A 24844-nucleotide genomic window follows, 5' to 3' on the forward strand; every position below is an offset into this window, starting at 1 on the left:
ATACACTGAGTAGCAGGCTACAAACACCATTCACAATTATTCCCTCTCCCCCTGGTTCCAAATTCTGCTTCAATTCCAACATGGCATTATCCACACCAACTGGAGCGACTGAATGTGCGCAATGCAAAACCTCACCCTAACTTTGCTGACGTCAAAGTTTTCTTGCCAACAGATGCTTTTGAAGTAGTTACATAGCACAATGGAGACTTAATGTAACTCAGAGGCTGGATTCCTGAATCGGAAAACGAAAGCCGAAGGGAGCAGGAAGAGAGGGAGGACAAATTCAATTTTTCAGTCCGAGACTACGGCCATATCAGGCACAGTCTCTCCATGTGACTGGCTCGTTTTCCAGGCTTCAGGTAAATTGTCTGTATCAACCAGAGCCAGGAAGAGAACAAGGCAGCGGTGATAAGAGCCGAAGAGGTAAGCTGAAGCAACCAGCTAAGCAGCAACGGGAGAGCAGGCAAGGCAGAGGCACAGCCTGTTCGCATCCTCCCGACCAGTCGCAGCAGCTCAGCAGGAAAACAGCACAAGCCCTCAGCTAGCACACCTTGTTCCTTCGGGCCATGCAGCTTGACCCAGACAGAATAAGGGCAGACAGCAGTGCATTTGTCGTCTTTTCCATCTTCAAAAAGAAAACAGATGCCTCAAGTAAGAAACATTTGAATTATTCTAAAAGCAGAAACTGGAGCCAAAGCTAACAGTTTGTATACTCTGCAGATCACTTAAGACTAAGGGATTCCTGAAACTGCCTGCAGACACCGTGTCCACGATGGTGGCAGAATACCTCACACTGGCTCTCTGAGGAATGAACAATACTACTAATACGATCTCAAAAATTAACTCAAAAGCCTCCTCTATTCACTCAGCTTTTTACAGCTACCAGGGGTCACCTCTGCTCCAATCTAACACCAATAACATTCTGAATTTTTACTCAGAAAGGCAGCATTCACACTCAGCAACCACACATAGACATGAAGGCATGTTTACAAGTGACAGCTCATGTCACAGGTCCTCAAACTCGAGCCTGTACTCAAAAGGACATCTGCGGTCACCTCACTGCACAAGGACTTTTCAAGCTGTCTTCACACCTTACTCTCAGCTACGCCCATACATTTATAATAAAAGGCTTCTCACTTCTATTGGAGTTTCTGCCTGACATACAGAGAGTGCCACATGAAACAGAAGAACCCTCACAGAGGACAGCAGTAACTGAAACGATTTAAAATGTTATTTTACAAACCTGCACACGAACATTCAAGGCTAACGACACTTAGCTTCCACAGCCACTGACAACACAACTCTGTTCTTGAATGAAAATCAGCTCCTGGAAGAAAAAAAGAGCCTCTCACAGAGAAACCAGACAAACCAGAGAGGATATTTACATTTGAACAAAAACCAAACCCAAAGAGCTTCAAGTTTCATATTCACAAAGAGCCACGTCTGCCTCTAGATAACCTGGTGACACTATCAAACATTACCTGGAGTTAACTGTGGTTTACTAAGAGATACTGTTCCAACTCAGTGGACTGTGATCTGGGCAAACCTGTACTTGTGTTTGCCATCTCTCAGCAAGAATGGATCAATAAAAAAATACCTGGACACGATGCCAGCTGCTCTTTGGGAAGTCCAGCTACCACTGCTTCCTTCCCCTGAGCTGTAAGGATTACTACACAGGTATAAATCCTAGGCTCTAGTCTCAACCCAGAACTTTCTTCTGGCTATTGAAACATTCAAAAAACACGGTATGTTTTCTCAGGGGGGTGTGGGGGAGGAAACAGACAGAGTAAACAAACTCCAAAACTATTTAAGGTTTTAAGAATGGAATATTATCACCAGCTCCATTCTTCAGGCAGCACAGAAATGCCTACAGCAAAGGTGAAACACATCTGTGCAAGATTAATTTTTTTCCCCAAGTCTGCTTTATAACACAGGACGAAACTTCCACAGAATGAATAAATATCCTTGATGACTGTTTCGTATTTGATTTTAAATGTACTTCTCTAACCTTGTTACGCTGCAATATGTGTGTGGTTTCCTTGCTACAGCTAGCATGAGACAAAAATGAATCATACACTGTACCAGTGCCAAAACAGAGAATAAAACAGGCCTGATCACTGTTACTAAGGAATGAAAGTCCCCTGCAAAAACCTCAGCTGCACATCTGTTTCCATTGCAGGATTAACTTTTTCAGTGATTTTGAAATTTAATAACTTTACCTGAAAAATAAGGCATATAAAATATAAAAAAAAGTTCTGGTAGTCTAGAAGTGAGACATTTTAATCAGATCATTTTAACATAGGTAAGTTGTAAAAATTCCAATTTTAACAATTTAATAGTTATTTACTATTACCAATTACTCAACACTGCATTAAAAAAATAATCAAAAACTGAGAAGTTATTCAGAAATTAATTCTGAAGCTTTTAGCTGCTCTTTCATTCCTTTTTTTCCTCAAGTCTTTTTCCTGCTCACATCTTTTTAAGATCACCATTATCAGTAAAGGTATTCATGACAATTCCCTTTCTCTCCTTATTTCTGACCTTTTTGATTTGCAATCCCACTGTTCAGCACTCTTCATCAAATCAATCTACTGACTGAAAGCTATCAAATACTGAAGGAACATAAATGATTCCTCACTCTTTTAAAGTTGCGTGCAACTACAGAAGCACTCTGCTGCAAACTTTTAGCCAGTATTATTAAAGAATCCTCCTTAGAAGAGCAAAACTGTTATCACCCAGCAAAAGAAAATCATCACCTTGTAGCTATCACAGTTGTATAACTGTGAGAGCTATGCAATGGAATTTAAGGAAGCAGAAAGGCCAAGGCACATTCAAAAGGATTCCAACATCAAGACAGGTAGAGAATATGAATAATAAATGCAAATAAACTAGAACAACAATCTGCCAAGTCAACTCTCATGTCACAACATTATGTTGGAAAAGAACTGTTCCAGCTTGCATCGCAAGACTTTCATTATTTACTTACATTAGCAAGCCTGAACTCACAATTGAAACGTGTGCTGAGTGCAGCCTTTTAAAATAACTGCTGGTCAGGCTGACATTGTTCCATACTGGAAAGGTAAAAACTACATTGAAAAAGATATCGCTTTGTTTAAATTTTTATATAACTCGTGTAGTTTATACCTGCCCACACTCCCCCATTAGAGAGGTTGCATCAGCTTCAGCTACATTTGCAGCTTTTCAATGGAACAGCAAAGAGTTTGTGTCAGAAACAACTAGCAAGTTATTAAAACTTAACATCTTTCCTGTCTAGGTACAATCCCTCTCCTTTCTATTTAATGTCCTCCAAACGTCCAGTCACATAGTCACCTCTGGAACCACAATCCTAGAGAGGACTGTGCTGCTGAGACAGAAGCAGGGGGAGAAGAAAAGGAGAAAGACAGAAGAAATATGAAATGGGTGGAGCGAAAGATAAGCTACCAGAGAAGTCACAAGTCTCCAACTGGCACATCGATGCAGTATTGTTTGTTCACTAATTTCACCTCACCGATAATACTGTGGCATACAAATTACTGAGAGGAGGGAAAGAAGAGGAAGACATGACAAATTGTTCTCAGGATAGTAAGAAAAAAAAAGTACAGGTTTTTATAAGTTGCATTTTTTCATTAGGTACTCTCTTAGCCTGGTGTAAAATAATTGTGTTAAGTGACATCTTCTACTCCCTCCCTAAGTTTGGCTTGATAACAGAGAAGGAAATTAATATACCAGTTCAAATCACACCTGTGTTTCAGCATTCATGACAACTAGGGTTCCTACTTTAACTTTCTATCTTAATAAGGACACCTTTTCTAATCCTTTTAGATTTGTCTAGAGTACCAAGATACACCAAGAAAGCTGAGTTACCAAGTCTTTTTTTAGCAATCAGGACAATATAATTTTTGTATTAAGTAAGAAGGTGTTTTGCATGTAGAATCAAGTATTTCCCATAGTGTACTTAACTATGCTACATAAAAGTCCAATACAGCCATACCATACCTGGCAGGAATTGCACAGCAAGGCTACCATAATCACATCACAAGTGCTAATGTGGTTACAGGAGACACAATCTTATCCTTCTTCTGCCCCCCAGACAGTCCTTCGCCCAATAAACACGTTATCTGCTTCTGACACACAACATTATCAAATAATCTATGGATAAGAGGCACACAAAGCTACACTAAGAACTGTTTGGACATTTAACATTGCACACTTGAGCAGTCAAAAATTAAGGATACCAGAATGCAAGCTGTCCATAAAAATTAAATTCAGCATCCCCTATCCATCCACTTGATTGTGTAGTTGATGCATTGGAAGGCAATGCAAATGCTGGTCCAGTCTCAGCACATATGATGGCTGGATGTGAGTATCTGATCCTCATCACCACTTTCCGGGTCATCAGGACATCTCTTCCCCTGTCCACAACAGAGATCCAACTGCCAGGGTGCTGTAGGCAGATGTGTAGATTAAGTGGGGCCAGTTGCTTCCCACCCAAGCAGCTAGCTGCTTACCACAGGGACAAGTTGTGAGTATAGGTAGGTGAACTCCAGTGAGAGAAGATGGAAGACTACTGCTGTTTGGATCCCACTTAGTGCTCTAAAAGCCATTTCCAGGTCTTGGGGAGAAAGGCACCAAGCCAGATGGAAGTATCCTAAAGGCTGGGTCTGGCTTCTGAACTTCCTGTAGGATCACACAGACATACTGATTTTTCTGGGGCTAGCCTCATTCCACAGATGGCAATTTTTCATTTCCCTATTAAATGAGGCCCCATACCTTGCATATTGTACATTTTTTGCTTTACAACAACATTATACAACACTGGATTCACAAATACCACACAAGTCCGTAAGATATTTTTACCAGACTAATGGCTTCAAAAACATTAACAAATCAGTCTTCAAAGGACTCCTGTGAAATCTTCATAGTAGATTTCACTTCTGCAATGGAAGATTATTTTTCTGAATTTGCAAAATGGGAAACAGACACCAAGGCTAAAACTGCCACCTGAAATAAGATTAAGATATTGCAAGCTGCCAAAGTTGTAAGGCTATTTTGTGTCAGTATAGGATTGTATAGGTTCAAAACTTACGCTAAGCACTGACAGCAGTAGCTACCTGCAGATCAACACCTGAATGTCTAAAAGATAGGCGTTTGTTTTCCTGTATACCCAAGTACTCCAAGGGCCTTACCCAACACCACATAAGCACTCTACAAGCAAGGCTACCACAGACGACTCATTCTAGCATTTCCTATCCTAAGTTTATACCCCAGCACGTTCCAAACAACATGGCTGTTGTCTATAATGATTTAAATGTCAACAATATTCTCTTCTGTTGTTAGGACATGGGAATGTTCTCTTACACAAAATTTTATACAATTTAGTAATGTGCAGACACCAAACAAGATGAGTTAGCTAGCATTAGCTAGAATTAGTTTCTCTTCGAAACTTCCATCCCCATAACAGATTTGATTAATATTGGCCAATGGGTTTCCAAAGAAGAAAACAAACCTAGAAGAATGCCTTCCCTTAAAGAGGCTATGGTCTGCTGCAGTGCTTTTTGAGCTAGGGGTTGTGGAATACATCTCAGTGGAGGAACACAAGAAACTGAAACAAATCCATGCTCCTGCAAGAGCAGACATAAGATGGTAGCTTGGAGGGCTATCCAGGGCTAAGCTTCATTTAACCTTCCCACCCCTCCCCTCCCCAGGAACCGAACCCACAACACTGTGATGGCCCAGGTGTTGGCCAATATTTAGCAGGAGTTAAGGATAATACCTGTGAACAGTCCCTTCCTTCCTTCAGTCATTTTCTTTTGCAGATGCTCAAGTTTGAGAGCTACAAAAATACGTGTATGGCAGGAGGGGAACAATAATGGGAAATAGGGAAAGCTACCATAAAAAGAAGGGAGATTTGATCTAAAAAAGTTTAAAAGCAGCTGTTTCTGTAGTTTCAGCCTTCATCATCCTCAATCTCGCTATCCCAGCACGCAACCTTTTCTTCCTAGTCTTCCTCAAGGCATACACTTACCCTTTTCCTTCTCCCTCCTCTGCTGCCTCTATCCACCACCTTTTCCTATTCCTCCTCTGAACCGGAGGTAGGCATCTCCCACTTTTTCTCAAGCCTCTTGACCTGGCAAAGAACCAAGAGCAGAGGAAGCATTCCCACTTCTCACTTGGGTCTCTCATTACTGACTTGATGCCTGGCAGCTGGGAGACAAAATTTAAGTATCTCACCAATTGCTCCAATAGCTGAAAAAGTCCATTGTATGTGGAATACTCAGGAATTTGGGTGCCACACCAACCAGTCTTTAAAGAAAATGCTCAAAACCATTTTCTAAAAATTTGCCATTCTTTGCAAGTTTTCACAAGGCAAGAATAAAGATGGAACAAGGCTTCGGGGGGGGGGGGGGGGGGGGGGGCGGGAACGAACAAAGGACAACCACCTCTGCTCCAAAACAGACATTGTAACTTTCTCAGAGCAGTTGCAAGGGATTATATTTTTAAACAGTAAGAAACCTTTCCCCTGCATTCTCAGAAACAATATTTGGTGGGGATTTTTTGTTTGTTTTAATATCTAAGTTGAGCCACAAAATATAAATGTTTCAGACCAACTACATTTTGAATGAAATATCATCAAACCCCTGAACGTTTGGTTTTATAATGTGAAGTATTAAACAATTTATAGAAGATACTGTCAGTTCCAAGTATTGTATACACATACAGACATACACTCCTAAAAAGATGAATTCTTTGTTGCTTGCTTGATGATAGTGGCCCCAGTCAAAATGAACACCTACCAAAGCCATTTCTACTACATCATACGCTTAGCATACGTGTAAGTGTCTTTCCATATACAGCGTAAATTCTAAAAAAAAAGCATGAAGAGAAAAGACACATCGCTCTTATTTTACAGGTAGGACGTTGAGCCAGACAGATAACGTGACTTGCCAAACTCTCACACAGACAATGCACAGAACAGCCTGACAACGGATGGAAGAGAACGCGTCTTAGCCTGGGATTGCATGAACAGTCAGCCTCCTACACCTGAGCTACTAAGCATTAAGCCACAATAACTTAACAACTTGTGCTCATTTGCCTGTACCCTAATATATGTAGCACACCAGCCCAGTCTCTTATCACCATGGCTATCCTTAAAAACATTTATAAATCCCACCACCATTTGGAGCAGAAATAAAGCAGGTTTTTTCCTCCCTCATACATATCCCCATAGTCTCTCTCAAATATCCATAGACTATGCCACTACAAAAAGATTATGTTTCTCCCTTTTATCCACTGCTCATTTTACAGTACAATAGCCTCTATGACTGACATCACTGGAGAAAGAGCCCTTAAATTTTTCTTTGCTCAGCAAAATACATGGTCTGTAATGGTAGCCTGGAGATATTTAATGCCATTCACAAGTATGCCTTTCTCATCTTCGAAGGACCCACATGTCTAGAAGGAAAGACAAATACTTGATGAAAAAAGGACAAAAACCAATCCCAGGGAACTTGATGATATTTGCAGTACTAACTTCATAAACTGTAACAGCAAAATATTGATACTTTTAGATGAAATTTTCTATAGTTAAGCGCCTAATGAAACTTAATCTACACATAGAAAGGCTCACTATAAAAAAAATTTAAAAGCTTGAAGGCCTTGCTTTTGCTTCTCCAAAGTGAAACAGTCTTCCCTAACCAAGAAATAAGTATGTACAAGACCAAGCTGGCTACACTATCACTCAGACTAATTCTGAAATACAAGTTCGAAAAGGATTTAAATACTATACTACTGTAATCCCAAATTTAAATTAAAAAGCTATTTAAGCGATTACTTCATTTGGTCATGTTTTGTAAAAGAAACTGCAAACTTCCAACTGTCTCCTAATTCATAAATTTGTGAAATACAGCATGAACTACATCACGAAAAATACCCTGTGGGAAGTGCTTATTTTTTTCCAGGCATTAGCTTGAAAGGGACAGGATTTAGCTTTTATGTAAGATGTACTCTTTCAATATACCTTTAATATATATTGTATAAAGGCCAATCTATATTTTACTCAAACATCATAAATCTTACAAGAATGTATTGAAATGTTACAATTTTAATACGTTTCAAGGTATCAGTAACCACGAGAAGAAAAAACCATTGTTATTTAAATAATCATCGACATTCCCCACTACCCTCAAAGTTCACCAGAGCATAAGAACAGTTGCACTGGATTTCACAAGCACAGGATCCTGTCTCCAGAACATTTAAGACTCCATGGTGTAGATTAAGGGTTAAAGAAATCTCCCACTGGGCCCATGCCCTAAACATGAACTCTTGTCAGACTGCTTTCAAACCCAAAAAGTAAGTTTATCTCCCTGCCAGTATGTTCTAACACTTCCTACATTGCCATCCATACAAACCCCAAATCTCTCTCTCAATGCTGTGAATCCTCAGGAAAGTCTACGGTAATGAGCTCAACAGCCTAATGAAACATAGCTCAAAAAAAAAATTACTCCTTTAAAAAAATCAGTATTTAATTTGCTACTAATCTTACTATCTTCTTGTTCTCACATTCTGATATGAGAACAGAAGTTCTAACTTACCCTCATCTTTCTCATACCTGAACAGAATTGCCACCTAGACAGGTGTGAAGATTTGGAGCAGTGGGATTAGCCAGGGAAGCAAGTGCATGACCAGAGACTAACAGAGGGAAGTACTGTATAAATCTTTGCATCATTTACAGCTACATACAGCCACCTGTAATACAGTAAATTACATATTTTCTAGATTTACAAACAGTTGAAGGATACTTGTTTCTGCTTTTGTCAGTGCATTAGCAGAAAAACAGGAAATGAATCACACTGAAATAATAAACCTTGAGAAGAAACACCATGAAATTTTTTGGTCTTACATAAGATTCATTCTTTTTTAAAGTGACAGGAACTTCAATAGACAAATTGATCTAAAAAAACCCCACAGTTTTAATAGATAGTAGAGTAACTATGGATTGCTCAGAAAAGGAGAACAAATTTGAGTCCTTTTCTTTATTATGGCATATCACAGGTCTCTCCCACAGTCTGACGCATCACATTTTCAGCTGGCTATTGAATAAATGGAATTTAAGCAATCCACATGTAAGTGCACTGACTGACAGAACACCAGCCAAGATAAGAAAAGATGGGAGGGCTGCCAAATAAACATCAGCACCAAATTACAGTGAACCCTTCATTTTCTTTTCAGCTTTACCACACAACAGGCTTTATTCTGAACAACTCAAGGCCTTCGTTTTACAGATATGCTGTTGATACTGCATTTACATTCAGCTAGAACTTCCTTCAATGAACTTCAAGAAATAAGATACAATGACAACAACAAAAATTAACCTCAAGTTCTGAAATCACTTTCCCATGCAAGTACAAAATCCTGTCATCCTTGAGCACCATTTCTTCTGGACTAACCCATCTCTTATTTAAGAGGAGTAAAAAATAACCATGTAAAAAAAGATAGAGAAGTCAACTCTTCAAGAAAATATCTTTCCACAAAAAAATTAAAATGGCAGTCAAAAGCCAGATTATTTTCACAGAATCATAGAATCATTTAGGTTGGAAAAGACCTTCAAGATCATCGAGTCCAACCATCATCCATGCCCACTAAACCATGTTCTGGAGTACCCCATCTACTCGCTTTTCGAATACCTCCAGGGATGGTGACTCAACCACTTCCATGGGCAGCCTGTTCCAGAGCTTGACAACCCTTGTGGTTCCTTATGTCCAATCTAAACCTCCCCTGGTGCAACGTGAGGCCATTTCCTCTCATCCTATCACTAGTTACTTGATAGAAGAGACCAGTACCCACTTCACTACAACCCCCTTTCAGGTAGCTGTAGAGAGCGATAAGGTCTCCCCTCAGCCTCCTTTTCTCCAGACTAAACAATCCCAGTTCCCTCAGCTGCTCCTCATAAGACTTGTGCTCCAGGCCCCTCACCAGCTTCATTGCCCTTCTCTAGACACGCTCCAGCACCTCAATGTCTTTCCTGTAGTGAGGGGCCCAAAACTGAACACAGTACTCGAGGTGCGGCCTCACCAGTGCCCAGTACAGGGGAACAATCACCTCCCTGCTCCTGCTGGCCACGCTATTTCTGATACAGGCCAGGATGCCGTTGGCCTTCTTGGCCACACTGCTGGCTCATATTCAGCTGGCTGTCAACCAGCACCCCCAGGTCTTATTCTGCCGGGCAGCTTTCCAGCCACTCTTCCCCCAAGCCCGTAACGCTGCATGGGGTTGTTGTGACCCAAGTGCAGGACCCGGCACTTGGCCTTGTTGAACCTCATACAATTGGCCTCACCCCATCGATCCAGCCTATCCAGATCCCTCTGTAGAGCCCCCCTACCCTCAAGCAGATGGACCCTGCCTCCCAACCTGGTGTCGTCTGCAAATTTGTTGAGGGTGCACTCAATCCCCTGATCCAAATCATTGATAAAGATATTAAACAGAATGGGGCCCAACACCAAGCTCTGGGGAACACCACTTGTGACCCGCCGCCAACTGGATTTAACCCCATTCACCACAACCCTCTGGGCTCATCCATCCACCCAGTTTTTCACCCAGTGAAGAGTACACTTGACTCAGGATGTCACAGGACATTTTAAGACAGCTGTCTAATTGCATATACAGAAGAAGAACAGAACCAGGCTATAACCCCAACTAGATACCACACTAATCACTTGAAATTCAACTTTGGACTAAAATATTTTTTCTGGCCATAATCAAAACTAGTCTACGGTGGGAAAACCTGAACAAAACTGCATTCTGAGCAGGTATGGTTTTTGTCTTAATAATAAATTTTACAGCAGATGGACAGCACATTTTTTTCTCCTTTGTGAAGCATTATTAAACTTGTGATAGGATCCCCTTGGAGCATGCTGGATGTCTTTCAGCCAACACTGGTGTCTGTTTCAGCGATTTAACCCCAGGCTGCAAAGTTTTCACTGGCCACCTGCAGGGGTCAGAAATGAACCCGTCTCCACAACCCAAAGCATAACTTCTGTCCTTTCCCAGTCTGGGCTGGGAAATGGTCTTGGATTCAGTTTGGTTTTGTTTTAAAGGTGGAGGGGAAATTTGACCCCATCAATCACTATATCACTTATTAAAAAAAAAAAAAAAGGGGGGCGGGGGATACAGCAGGAGTATTCTGATACTCTGCATCTTACTAAGATTTCTTAGATACCTGACCAGGTATGCGCAGTTACAACAGGTACCACACTTTGGCCTAGAGGTGAATTCCCTTTCTTTGTTTTCCTTTACAGCATGGGGTGAAGTAACACCCTGCTATTTCCATATTCCCCTCTGATTACATATACCATCTAAAATAGCCCACACTTTTTTTTCAAAATCATTGAATTAAAGAAAAACATCAATATTGTAATAACAACCCAATTATTCAAAAGAATTATTTTTACTCTAAATCTTGTTTTTTCCTCATTATTTTAAATGCCTCAGAAATATATTAATCAGCTATAAACTAGTTTGCAACCACAACTGGCAAGAAGGACATTTTTCAGCTGATGCCTTGGATGTCAGATGCTCCTGTAATTCACAGTTCTGCCTTTTAAAAAGGCTGTTAGTATACAATTTTTGGTGAGGAATGCAAGCTCCCTCAAATCTGGAACAAGATGTTAAGAGTGTTAAACCAAACATATGGCCATATAAATATATATTATTATTTCAGTTTTCTAACAAATATTTTCTTAAAAAAATCCTTCCCAAAATACCAAATACAGGATGGAAAGCAAGGTACTTTATTACAGTGTAAGCATACTAACCTAATCTAACCAATAAACAAACTTGTGAAGAAAAGCTTCCTTAAAAAAAGAATTAAAGTAACTTTATTCTAATGAAACAAAGTATATTCTTATCTAGCTGTGACAGAGATTTTTCTTCCAATAATTTAATGATTTTGATGCTGTAACATTTAATAATATGCCCTGATTAAAAGCAAGAGGAAGTCAGACCAATTACTGAGCTAGGGAGAACATTTGGTATATAAAACATAGTCCTTGTATTCGTATGTAATTCACATCTGGTCTGGCTTGTCAATAGGAATAAAATATTTCAGTAATCATGGACTTGGAAGTGTTTCTCTGAACCTACCAAAAACTGCTGTGAAGTAGAGCTGAACTGATAGAAATCTTAGAAGTTATGTTATTTCCGGGAGATTGCTGAAAACACTGTATTAGAGCGTAATATTAGAGGAGCACACTTCAATAAAAAGTTTTGATAACAGACCAAAGCAAACAAAAAAGCATCACATTTTTGAAAATGCTAAACATACAAACGCAAGCAAGAGTATACACACTGAGCATCTTAAGAGAAAGCAGTCCTTACAGGTCAGATTTGCAGAAGAAATGAACTGCCAATGAAATCTAATCAAGACAGAATTTCAGGAGCATTCAATACTGTAGTTATAATAAGAACAATGAAGACAAATACGTGTCCAACACTTTTGAACATTTGATCTATGTGTATATATAAGCTTATTTGAAGATCAAATATCTGCAGGCATCCTAATTAAGCAGCCTTTGCCAGTAAAAACTATTATGTTTTAATTATGTTCCTTAAGTAATGTCCTGGTTAAGCAGAGCATGAGAACAGATGCTATCTAGTCTATTTTTGGGATACTCTAGGTAAGGAGTCATTGAAGAAGAAAAGACACTGCCCTGCAGCATCAATGCTGAAAAAATTACCTATAGTGCCTCTTTTCACCCAGGGAGCTCATCTCCAAGGAGAACTTTTCTTTTTACATCACCATAATAAAGATATGCAACAGATGAGAATAAATCCAGTAAATCTTTTCCAACACTAATTCACAGAATCATTTAGGTTGGAAAAGACCCTCAAGATCGAGTCCAACCATTAACCTAACACTACCAAGTCCACCACTAAACCATGTCCCTAATGTAACCTAATTCAAGGTGCCCTATAGTAATAATTCTTTTCCTGTAAAAGATCCAAGATGAAAATCCCCTTAGATTTATACACATGAATAAAAAAAAAAAAATGTAACAAGGTAAGGTATATTTGGTTTTTATTCATTTGAGAAAGGAAAGTGAAGTTATTTCACTTCTGAAGGAAGTTCTTTGAAGTCAGGAGCTTCACTGTTTATTTGAAACCATTTATTTCCTCCTACAGTTCCAAAGAAAATAGTTACACATATACATGAGAGGAAGCAGGTGTATAATTTCAATGAAAAGCTATTTAAGTTTCTTAAAAAGGAACTTTATGTCAGCACAGGAGATCTTTCAAACATTTCCTTAAGTTACGTGCTAGAACATATACTTTAATATTTACCTTGCTACTTTACAAAAGGAAAGCAACCACAGGGTATTATCCCACAGTACCAGCAAGCACTGCTCTATGACCCTATGCACAAAATTAAATGATCACAGTGCCAGGAAAACACCAATGTCATTTCAAGGCATAAATATATGAAGAAAATCCTCAACAGGACTACAATTAGATGTTAAAACACCTAGGGACATGAGGGGGTTAAAAAAAAAGAAACTAAGCTAGACTGCAGAATTCCATAAGATACTACACCATTTGTTTTCAATGTGCCCTCAGTTTTAGTTCAAATTTATTTTATAAATCAGTTATCACTTATGTTACAGTAACACCTGGAGTTGTTCAATACTAATTAAGCTATATATAACTAAGAAATACATTTCCATGGGAAAAAAAATACATTTACAAAGTTATATTAATGTGCTGTTAGGCAGCTTACAGGTTGTTTTATATTTTAATATAATTTCCTCCAACAATGCACAAAACTCCTCGATGCGGACAGAAACATGGAAGACAAGTTCTACAGGAATGTAGATAGATATGAAGTTATTTCCCTGCATTTTAAAGTGTTGAATAATAAAGGGAACGCATCTTTTCCAATGTGCAGAGCAAGAGGCTCTGGTATAGAGGGGCTTTATGCTGAGTAAGCTTCACTACATAGTTTGAGAGTCCTACAGATGAAGCCCTTACTGAACTAGCTTAAAAGGTTTCAATTAGTACAAGTAGCTGTCCATGCTGCCTCTGTTGGGGGTTAACCTACACTGCAGCAGAAATTCAGAACAAGGCCACCTTGCACTCTTCAGAGTGAAGTCAGGTGTTCAGTTTAAACTGCCTATAAGATAGGTTTAAGCTAAATCTCCAGATCTGAATGGAAGCAGGGGCATTCATTTCATTATATTGATGGCTGTAGGTTAGTAAATTCCAAGAGGAGGACATTAATAAATAGGAGATGGTAACAGGTCTAAATTAACAATGTCATTATGACAGCAGCTAAGCTTCCAAAGTAGCTTGCTACACTATTCTGTGGGACTAACTCCCAAAAGGCAATCATTTACCAGAACTTACTCTACAGGCCAGATACGAGCAGCACATAAAACAGTACAGCAGTTGTACAAAAGGCGGCAGCAGGCTTAAAGCAAGGATGGATACAGCACCTCATGGTTAAACAGCAGATGTCATGGGGGAGGAGAATGTAAGCAGACAGTCAGATTAAGTCAAATTGGAAAAATATAACCATGCTATTGAAAACAGTAAGTAATAAGAAGTTAAATGTATTGTGACTCACCTCGTTTTTACATTTAGCAAGTAATTTATTTCAAAAGACAATAATTTCTTGTTAAAGGAAGGGCTAGTAACTCTATTATGACTGCCTGACATTTCCCACTATAACATCCTATTTCCAAAGCTGCTTATAATCTTCTCAAGCAAACTGGGCTGAAAGTTATATACTAATATCTTCTTCAGCACTCTGATTTCAACCAAACTGCTTAAGCCAATAACAAGTAAAAACCACATACCTCAAAAACCCACAACATTTTAATGAAGAAAATTATCTTAGAAAAGAAAATAAATCCAAAACTTGCAGTATTTTCTCTGGAAAGGTTAGCACTAGCACACATTGAAGCTGGAATTTGAATTCCGGCCTGTGTATCTAGGACGTACATTTTATCAGCCTTCCAGCAGTGTGAATATAGCTATGCCTGCAAGTTTTTGGGAATGGGAGAAGATAACATGATTTTCAGCAAAGAGCATGTATTTTATCTGCTAAAATCTCTCCTGAACTTGATCCAGCCTGGAACCAAACAGAATCTTCCCTTCCCGGTGTACAATATGCTGCTCAGAGTACCAGAAAATAAAGCTAGGAAGCTGACTTACCCTTTGCAAGATCCCACTACTAAGTAACAGCAATGTAGAAGATACTCTAACCAAATGTGGAGCAGGCAGGACTAAAGTCATGGAGAGAAGGGGGGTTGAGGGGAAGGAGATGAAAACAAGAATGGATATAGTCCAAACTTGCTTAGACATGATCCTGAGCAACCTGACCTAGCAGTAGCCCTGCTTTGAGCAAGGGCTGGAGTCCATGATCTCCAGAAGTCTTTCAACCCAAACCATGCTGCAATTCTAACAACAGTGGAAGTGGTGGCTGCCAGAAGGGCAGCTGAAGTCTGCACCAAAACAGGAATAGGATGGCTGAACAGAGACTCCATCAGAGAGTGCTAGAGACAAAAATATAAGAAAAAAATGGGATCACAGAGTGAGGAAACCGACTGGAGTTGTTCGGGGAAGTAATCTGGGAACTCTAGCACAAGTAATAAGAGACAATGTATCTCAAAAAAGCCAGCGAGGCAGGAGAACTGACTGGCTGATCACAAACACTAGAGGAAAACAAGCTAACAAGCACAGGGTGAAGAAAAGAAACAGATCCTACAAAGAGTAGTTGACCTAGCAGCAGAGAGAGGGAGCATCTCCAAATGACAAGAGAGAAAGGTAAAGACATCAGATTAGGTATTGAAAAGGATATTAATTTAGATTGGCTAAGATACCTTCCTAACAAAAATCATAACTGACTAAATATGAAAAGGATTTAGATAAACCACTGTTAAGTATGCAGAAATTAAAAGGTACATTGCTCATGACAAAAAAAAAAAAGCAGCAAAAGCAGCTTGTACTGTCAAAGCGTGCCTTCCCCTAGCGCTCATCCTCCACAGTCCAAAGACATCCATAAAACCCTCTGCATAAGCACATGGATCATACTGTCTAGGGTTGATCCCTATAAAGCATGACAGAGTATTATTAGATACCACTAGCTCAAATAGCAGCAGTCTGCCTAGTGAGTAGCTTCCAAACCTGCTGATATGATTGCAATTATTATTTTTAACAGCTAGGAAACAGCACACAAACTACATTAGAAATAACTTCATCAAGTAAACAGGATTAAGCCCTGGAGTTCGGAAATGAGCGCTAAAGTACATTTTGACAGTATAATTGCATGGCTTTTATCCCTTTCCCCCCCATAGAATCTCTGCCAGGTTAACACTTACCAGGTCACTACTCAGTATTTTGTTTGTTCTTACTCATTGTGTCCCCTATCTAAAAATAAAACAATTAAAAAAAAAAAAAGAATACCGCATATAATGCTACATTGAAAGCAGGAATTGATTTCCTCATAGGCCGTTGCAGAACACCAATATGTTAGATTAATATTGCTGAAATAGTCAAATACCATACTCATCCCACTGAAGTAGCATCGTTATTATCCCTATTAACATATACAATATTAAAGCATATGATTAAGGATGGATTTATTTACCAACCTCAGGTGCCTGATCTGAGATACCCAAGAACTTAATTTCTTTCAGGCTGTTACACAGCAAATTATATGTTCAAAGATACCTGCAGTATCAACTGTGTACACATACACCACCTCCACCCCCCTGCCAAACCAAGAAATACCACTGATATTACACAGCCAGGATGCAGATGCCTTCATCAGGCAAGAAGAAAATCTTTTCAGTTTTCTGCTTTATTTGCATTATATCTCCAAACTTATTCAAAGGAAACGATCACCCTAGGAGACCAAGTTTATTGCTGCCCAACCTAGATGGACTCCTCAGTGAACAGGGCAAATGTGTTCTGAGGAATGCTTGTGCAGGGAAGAAAAAGAAACCAGAAAGCCGCAGCTGTACAATTAAGGACTGTAACTTAATAGAGGTAGGCACAAAAGGTAACCAAACTATGGTTGCTTTTTCAACTTTATTTCTGGCATTTCTTAATATTTGAGAATTTGACCTGAAACCTTAAAATGCCAATAAACCGCATGCAACAGCAGAATCAGTTCCACTTTACTGACATGTCCAATCCTTCACATTACAAAACAAGGGCAAATAGGTCATTTAATTGCTGCAGAAGCCATACCTACCTGTTTCTAGTATTTCTAGTGCACTCATCCCGATTTCTGAGAAACAAAGTTAAACTGCCAGCATCCTGAAGGCATATTACTTGTCTTTACAATAAAAAGACAGACTTCTTGCATTCTACACACTTAAAATGTGAGCCATTCTTCACCTACAAAATGCATGGTTTTGCAGAATGCCCATTAGAGAAGTTAAAATTACTGCAAGTACATATTGAGTTAGACAATACTTACTCAAAGCCATACTCCAGTCAACTACTTTGATGACTTGACAGTCATGTGATAATGAAGGCAAATCTAATAACCTCCCTTTTTTGAAGGAAATCAAATCACAAAAACAAGGTTTTATCTTCACCACCAAATACTGCAAAGCCACCCATATTCAGTAACTAGTCTACAGTAATACTGTACAAACAAAGCACACACTTCAGAGAGCTGAACTTTAAAGGTGAATAGTTCTAACTGCAGAAGGACTACATTTTACAGAGAGCTTCAGTACCTACATTGCTTTTTCACAGATAAAAGCATCAATCTACCAAGGCCTTCCATAAAGTGTTGTATTTTTGTTCACTGTACTGCCAAACTGGGAGCTCCCTCCTTTCAGAGTTCCAATTTGTTCTCTCACTGAATTACTTGTAGCACAATAAAACTATTCCTCTGCATACTCTTAGAGGTGTGTTTTCATGCAATTCAGGAGGAACACCAACATAGCAAAATACGTATTCTTTACTATTTTTACTTTTACCTACCAGAGAAGCAAATTTTACAGGTTTAAGAGAATCAGTCCCACAAATGCAGCATACTGTGGCTTTACATTAATTGTACATATGCCATTTTCTGTATAATGGCTTTAAAAGGCATATAGCGCAAAGATCCCCACAGCTTGTGGGAGAAAATTTATGTTGAAACTGTGACTTAGAAATTATTTGTTACCCTTAAAACAGAAAGGTAATATTGCATGACCTTTGAGGTAAGAAAAAGGGCATGATTATATAGCCCTAAAAAAAAAAAGCCACAAACAAAACAAAAAACCAAACCAAAAAAACCCCAGCAGTACCTCACACCACAGAAGCAAAACAGAAAAAAGCAACAATGAAAACAAAACCATGTCACTGTCTTCATATTTTACTCAAACAACACTTCTTGGTCTAGATCCAGCCACGAAATTATGTTGATTAGGGCAGGGTGTAGGAGGTGGGAAGAAACAGTTTTTACTGCTTACTGTTTTAGAGAAAGAGCTGAAGCACTGCTGGGCAGGACTAAACAGGATGATTCTATTTCTTAACCCATTCCCCAGTAAACACCAGCTCTTGCAAAGCTCCAATTCAACAGCAAAAGATAAGTTTATCTGGCACATCATATACCTTATCTACTAACTAAATTAACACTGAAAACAGGGGAGCTTGTTCTTCCTTTCCCAGACAGGCAGGCAGCATGTAATCCTAATAATCTGAATTCTTGCAAGGCAGGATCTTTCTCTTTGTTTATCCTTGTTCTCTTTTCATTAGTTAGTTAATCTATTACCTAATTCATCTTGGAATCATCTTTAATTGTTAATAATGGAAAGACTCAGGACCTCTGTGCTGAGCTTACAGGGCTCTCTTCTATTCTTACCCTGGCTGAATTTCTGCCTGGTGTCAGGTCACAGAAGGCAAAGTCTACTTTACTGCACCACCACCACAAAGTCTGAACAAAAGCATACTGCCACATAAAGGGGAAGAAAAAAAAAAAAAAGGCAATGTCAAATAGGAACAAGAAGAGGAAGAAAGGAAGGAGAAAAGTAACTAGTCAGGTAGGAACTTAAGGAGGAAAGTGCTTTTGGTCACTAGATACAAAAATCCCTCAGTCCAAATGGAGATGACTTAAAACCATGGTGGTGTGAAATTAAGAAAAATAGTGAGCACAATAGGTTTGCAGGTTTCTTCTCTATGTTGTCCCACAGATAAACTTGCACTGACTGCAGAATCTTACACTTCAAGAAAGCAACAGCCTGGCTTCACAGGCTAAGCACTAAAGAACCCTTTGCTTAAAAAGGACCTAGAAGTTTGATACCTCCATCTCTGACCCTGAGTAAAAGGGCTCCTGGTCTCCCAAGATGTATTTTTAGTGGTGTCATATAAAGGAAAGCTTGACTCCTTTTTCTGAAAATGCATTCAAACAAAAAGTAAGTAAGTATCAGATACAGCTTCACAGGTAAAATGAAGCTGAGAAAGTAACTGCTTTTCTCAGGAAACTAAAGCAAGGTCTTCAAGTCAGCAAAAAAACCTAAGTAATTTTAAACTCTTTATTCTGTCTATATTTGACTGAAAATAGAGGAACACAAAGTCAGAGCACCTCCATCAGGACATAAAGTGTGTGTCTTTGATAAAAATTATTTTTCCAGTACACATTCTAAAAATAAAGTCTTTAACCTTGAACACACTTCTTGCAGCAACATTTCTTTGCATTGATCAACATATTAGATTGCTTATTATGGCAACACAAGAGGCAGACCCCAAAGTAAGACACTTGCCAATGGCTGACCAGAAGAAAATGCTTCTCAGCAGGCTTCACCTTTGCCAGTTGGGTGGTCTCACTACAGCCACTATTTATTCCCATCTAAATATTCTTCCACTATTAGATGTTTGAGGGACAACTGGATGCTCCCTACATAAAGCATTTTGATATGAAGGAGAAAAGCCAAACAGTATGTTGCAACAACCACTCTGTCAGCCTCTTCACTTACTACATACAGTCCCCATACAGATGCTCAGTTAATACTTACTAAAACATTTACTGTCAAGATACAATTAGATCTTGATACAAGGAAGCGCTGCAGCACTGAATATGGGCTGAGCATATGGCCCCTGATTTTCAGGTCATAAAACGCCCAAAGCACTAATCAACTACCTAATTTAGTCAGAATAAAAGCCTTGTGTTTCCTAAAAAAGGTATAAATGTTTCTTCCCAAGATTGAGTTCTGAATGACAATACAGCAGAAGATCTGCCAAAACATCCCTCCCCTTGTCCAGTTTCACTGAAATATACTGTAAATTCTGTGCACCATGTACTTTCAGCAAAGGAAATGGATGAATGACACATGTAGGCACGGCACCACCAATAGTCTTTTCCTCTAGAATTATGGTGCAACCGTTATGGTGCTGTGAAAGACTCTTACTTGCCTAAAAACAGACAGTGAACAAGGCTATTTTATACAAGTATTTAAAAATAAAAACAAGGCACAGTAACACTAGTCATCATATCCAAAACACTAGCCAGGTAACACTGTAAAATCCCCCTGCCTCAACTAAAACCTTCAGTCCCACCTGAACCTCCACTGTTCAGTAGATTGCCCAAGGTGCTGGACCACTTCGCACTCCCTACAAACCATTTCTTGAAAACATACACAAGGTAAATTTGTCTCACCAGAAGTCTTACACAGTGCACTAAACAGTATAGCTGGAACTGTCTTACAGATTAAGCATTTTCAGATAAAAATACAACTTGATTAACTTGATGTGGCTCACTGAGTTTGGTTTTATGTGAAAGATCTGATCATTAACTGAGAAACTTAAGAGTGATACCTTTATTTATTAAGGATATGCAGCATCAGTGAAACACAATGAGAACAAAGCAACATGATTCTTACTGCAGACAGTTTCTCCAGTTAGTCCCCTTGCTGAAGCAGTTCTTCATTCACTAAATGGAATGAATGAAGGGGACAGCCAGGGGCTCCAATTTAGAATAAGAGCTCTAATCTGCCTTATGGGAACAGCTAAAGGACCTATGCAAAACTGTTTGTTTAACAGCAATTTGTCTCAACTATAAATGGAAACAGAACAAAACTGACATAGTCCCACAATGACAGTTTGTGCTGAATAATAACAGGATACTTGCATTAAGAGTTGCGCTCTACTTAGGAAGCAGAAACAAGTGACTATATCAAATTGAATTGGTACAAACATTTATTTCTGCAACATGCCCTTCAAATGTCTTGCTGAAGACATCATTAGGGGATATACTGGCCTCTAAAGAGAGGAAGTTTTAATGCCTGAGAAAACACATGTGTATATGTAATTTTTATTTAAGCTTATTTCATTAGGTGTTTTTGCTAAGTTGCTTAGGTTAAAGTGACTCATATCAGCTTTCCAGACTGCTGCAATATATCTAGATGTGAACTGAACATGTTGGATACTCACCCTTCAGAAAAAAAAAGTTCTACAGCTATTCTCATCTTATAAATGGCAATTACAGTTGCAGTGTTCTGGCTACCTGTCCAACAAGATACTAGTTACCCAGCAGGTGACAGTCTTCAATCCACAGTTTAAGAGTGGAAAAGCCTACAGTAATCTTTCCATTGCAAAAAAGTAACCTAAAATGGAAGCACTCCTACTTTTTCTTCTTCTGTGGATAAGCTTTTAGGTATGGTTAATTCTTTTCAGAATTATGCCACGACTTCCATGAAAGTGAAGTAAAACAGACAGTTGAGGCCTTCCTCACTTGCCTTAATGAGTAAAGACCTAAGGGTGCTATCACAAATGACATCTCACAGCTCAGCTATGGGGCTTTTCTTCTTTCTCCAAATTCTACTTTGAAGAACTTTAAGACTACTCTAAAGCTGGTATAAGCCATGCTTGCAACAGGAAGAAAGTTTCTAGTAGAGCCCTGTAATATTCAAGTCCCATGTAACATTTACAGTTCTTTTGAGATACCCATTGCTTTGCTTTGGACCCTGGAGTCAGCACCTGCACTAAGAGAAAAAAAGAAGAGAAAAAACCAAGCAACCCATGGCAGAGAAGGACCAGCAACCAAAACCAAGGTAAAACACAGTTCTGCAGTGCCTGAGAATTGCCACAAATGTACATAAAACAACCAGAGATCACTGAAGAAAGAAGACTAAGCTGCTTTACGACTCAGATGAGCAAAGGCTCTTCCACAAAGTCTCTTCTCACCAACTAAAAAATAAACTTACAGGAAAGTCTGGGATCATTAGTTTACAGAAGTTTGGAAGAAACCTGTCAATCCATAAATATCAGCAATAGGCCAAATACCTAGCTATATCAGAACTTATCACAAAGCACTAAGAAATAAAATAAAAAAAGAGTGCCTGAAGAAATCTTCTGAAGTAACCTTCAAGTGAATACTTAAGAGGGAAGACTGAAATTCTGCTCTGAATTCTACTCTTTAGTTCAAACTCACAGTTGTTTATTTGGACTTTTATTTCTTTCCGAGTTAAAGCAGAACACACAAGATCTGAAATCTAATCTACATACACAACACAAAAAGGTTTCAGTTTTTCCTTAAAGATTATTTCACTGAAGATTTAAAAGACAAACTACTAGAAGTGAACTAACATCAGACTAAATCATGGATAAAACTTCCACTTCAGAGACTCAGAAATAAAAGGAAGTCTCCTCTCGTGAAAAAAAAATAAGAACATTAAAAAAAACAACCAACTGTTTCTGAGGTACAGATACAGCCTCTTCCATATTCTTCCTATGTCGGGGAAAAAAAAAAAATCATACACTGCAACACTACTAAAACCAACCAGTTCTCTAAGACTCAATGTAACTTTTTACCTTCTTGGTGGAAATCTACCTTCAGGTGCAATTCAGATGCTTTTAGCAACATAAGATCCAACACCATTCTCAGTATCTTGAAGCTGTGTTACATACACAATTCATTCAGCTACACATCTTCCATCGGTTAACACAGAAGGGACAATGGAAACTTAGAGCTAAGACAAACGCAAAAAGAGAAAAATCTGAAATCAACTTCTTTATGGATAAGCCAGTGTTAGAATGAATATTTTTATTGGTCCTTCAAAGAGTCTTCGTTGACCGTAAGAAAGAATCAGACTGACTCGCATCTTAGCTACAAACCAGAAATCACTCTAAGAAGAGTAGAGCCCAAAACATGTATCCATCAACTCCTTCTAGTGAGGTATTAATATTTATTCTACTAGGCTGGTACGTGGTATTTACGTACAATTCAGAAAACAAATCACAAAGCTAATTATGGATGTCTGACCACAGGCCAGAGTAAACTGACCCCATAATGGAGACCACAAGCTTGGCTAAAGGCCATCAGAGGACAGTGGTGCAGAACAGTAGAGTTGTACTTCAGAGTTCAAAGGTCTTAGTGCTTCCAAACCAGGATTCAGAAGTCCTGTGAAAAGTTTTAGGCATCCTACTTTGTTTCCCTGGAAAGTGGGGGAGTGGGGTGGGGGATGAGAAATCTTTGTCAGGAATACTTTAATAAGACTAAGCAAGGATCAAACAGGCTCAAGCAAACAGAAAAAAAACCCCAAACTGGACTGGTTAGGAAGAATCACCTACCCCACTGAAAAAATTCAGTCTGCAGTTTTTGTCATGGGGAGTACTAGCTAAATGCTGTTAATTAGTAACAGAAGAAAAAAGTACACACATTTTCCATCATAAAAGGCCCTACCCAACTGCCAAAAGAATTCAAGGACTTGTGTTCTTTCACAGATTGACAATATTCACATAAAACAAGTTTTCCTAATGCATATATTAATGCTAACTGGGAATTCCATAGCTAAGGGAGTTTTAATGACTCATTTACTAATGGAGAGACCAGGATTTGCACACACTATGAAGGTAAACAAATACATCTGTCAAGCATCTTCCTTCCTCCTGAGCCTCAGCTAGCATAATTAATCAAAATCTGATGATTGCTCTATATAGGAAATGCATCATTTGTCTGGTAGATTTAAGGTGAAGGGGAAAGAAGAAAACCACACATATACATTTCAACTCCCGTAACAGCTAGAATTCAGCATTTTATAAATGCTGAATTGTATACAGCACAGTTGAAACTCTGGCATACTTCAAGAAATATGCATATAGAAGAGTTACACATATGTAAGCCTTTTACTGAACTAATTTTTAAGAGAAGCATTGTTGCTATTATGCAAAAGTGAAACTTTCATTTTCATTTTCTGGACCAAACAGGCCTAGTTTACATGCAATTAAAAAAAAGAAATGCTTTCTCAGCTTTCTGAAGGCTTAAAGTACAAGCATTTACATGTTTACAGTTAAATAATGGTAAGATCTTGGAAATTGTTAAGTAATGTTACATAGCCATCATTTCTAAGCATGCAAGTGAATTCTGTTAATGAGCAATTCAGAATTTATAATTCAGTTTGACCTGGATATTAAACTGAAAACCTTCTTTTCCAATGAACTTAGTAGAAAACATATCATCAGATACTGAAACACAGTTCTTTGGCTGACAAAAAAAAGGAATTATTTAAAAAAAAAAAAAGGCTTTGAAGGAAAAAATTTAATTTTTAAGAATGAATTTACTATTAGTTTTGTCTATAGAATTAAATCCTGCAAGACCCATTTCTCAAACTGCCCTTTGCTTTTTAAAAATAATCCTGTCCTTGATGACAATTGAGATAAAGCACTAATCAGTACCAATGCCAACTACAGTATTGTAACAGAAACAAGATTTGTTGTGCTCCTTACAGGAGAAACACAGGCACGTTTCCAATAAGTGACCACAAGGGCACGGAGGCTTCAAATTTTGATTTCTCTGTTCAGCAGTAACTGCATTTTATTACTGTCCATTTAGCATATCCCCATAACTCTACCCCAC

The 24844-nt window shown here is 38.7% G+C and overlaps 1 protein-coding gene across 3 annotated transcripts in view; it reads right to left on the reverse strand.

The window, feature by feature from the left end:
- The window catches only part of RNF19A (ring finger protein 19A, RBR E3 ubiquitin protein ligase), a 66064-nt gene that overhangs the window by 35472 nt on the left and 5748 nt on the right, over positions 1 to 24844 (reverse strand). The window contains exon 1 of one of the 3 annotated variants that reach the window (XM_052787132.1): positions 22801 to 22958. The exons of the other annotated variants lie outside the window; for them this stretch is intronic. The gene's annotated coding sequence lies outside the window, so the exon portion shown is untranslated. Of the gene's footprint in view, positions 1 to 22800; positions 22959 to 24844 lie in introns of those variants that run through there. 3 annotated transcript variants of the gene reach the window in all.

The sequence above is a fragment of the Harpia harpyja genome, chromosome 5 (assembly GCF_026419915.1).
Source record: "Harpia harpyja isolate bHarHar1 chromosome 5, bHarHar1 primary haplotype, whole genome shotgun sequence".
Classification (NCBI taxonomy): Eukaryota; Metazoa; Chordata; class Aves; order Accipitriformes; family Accipitridae; genus Harpia; species Harpia harpyja.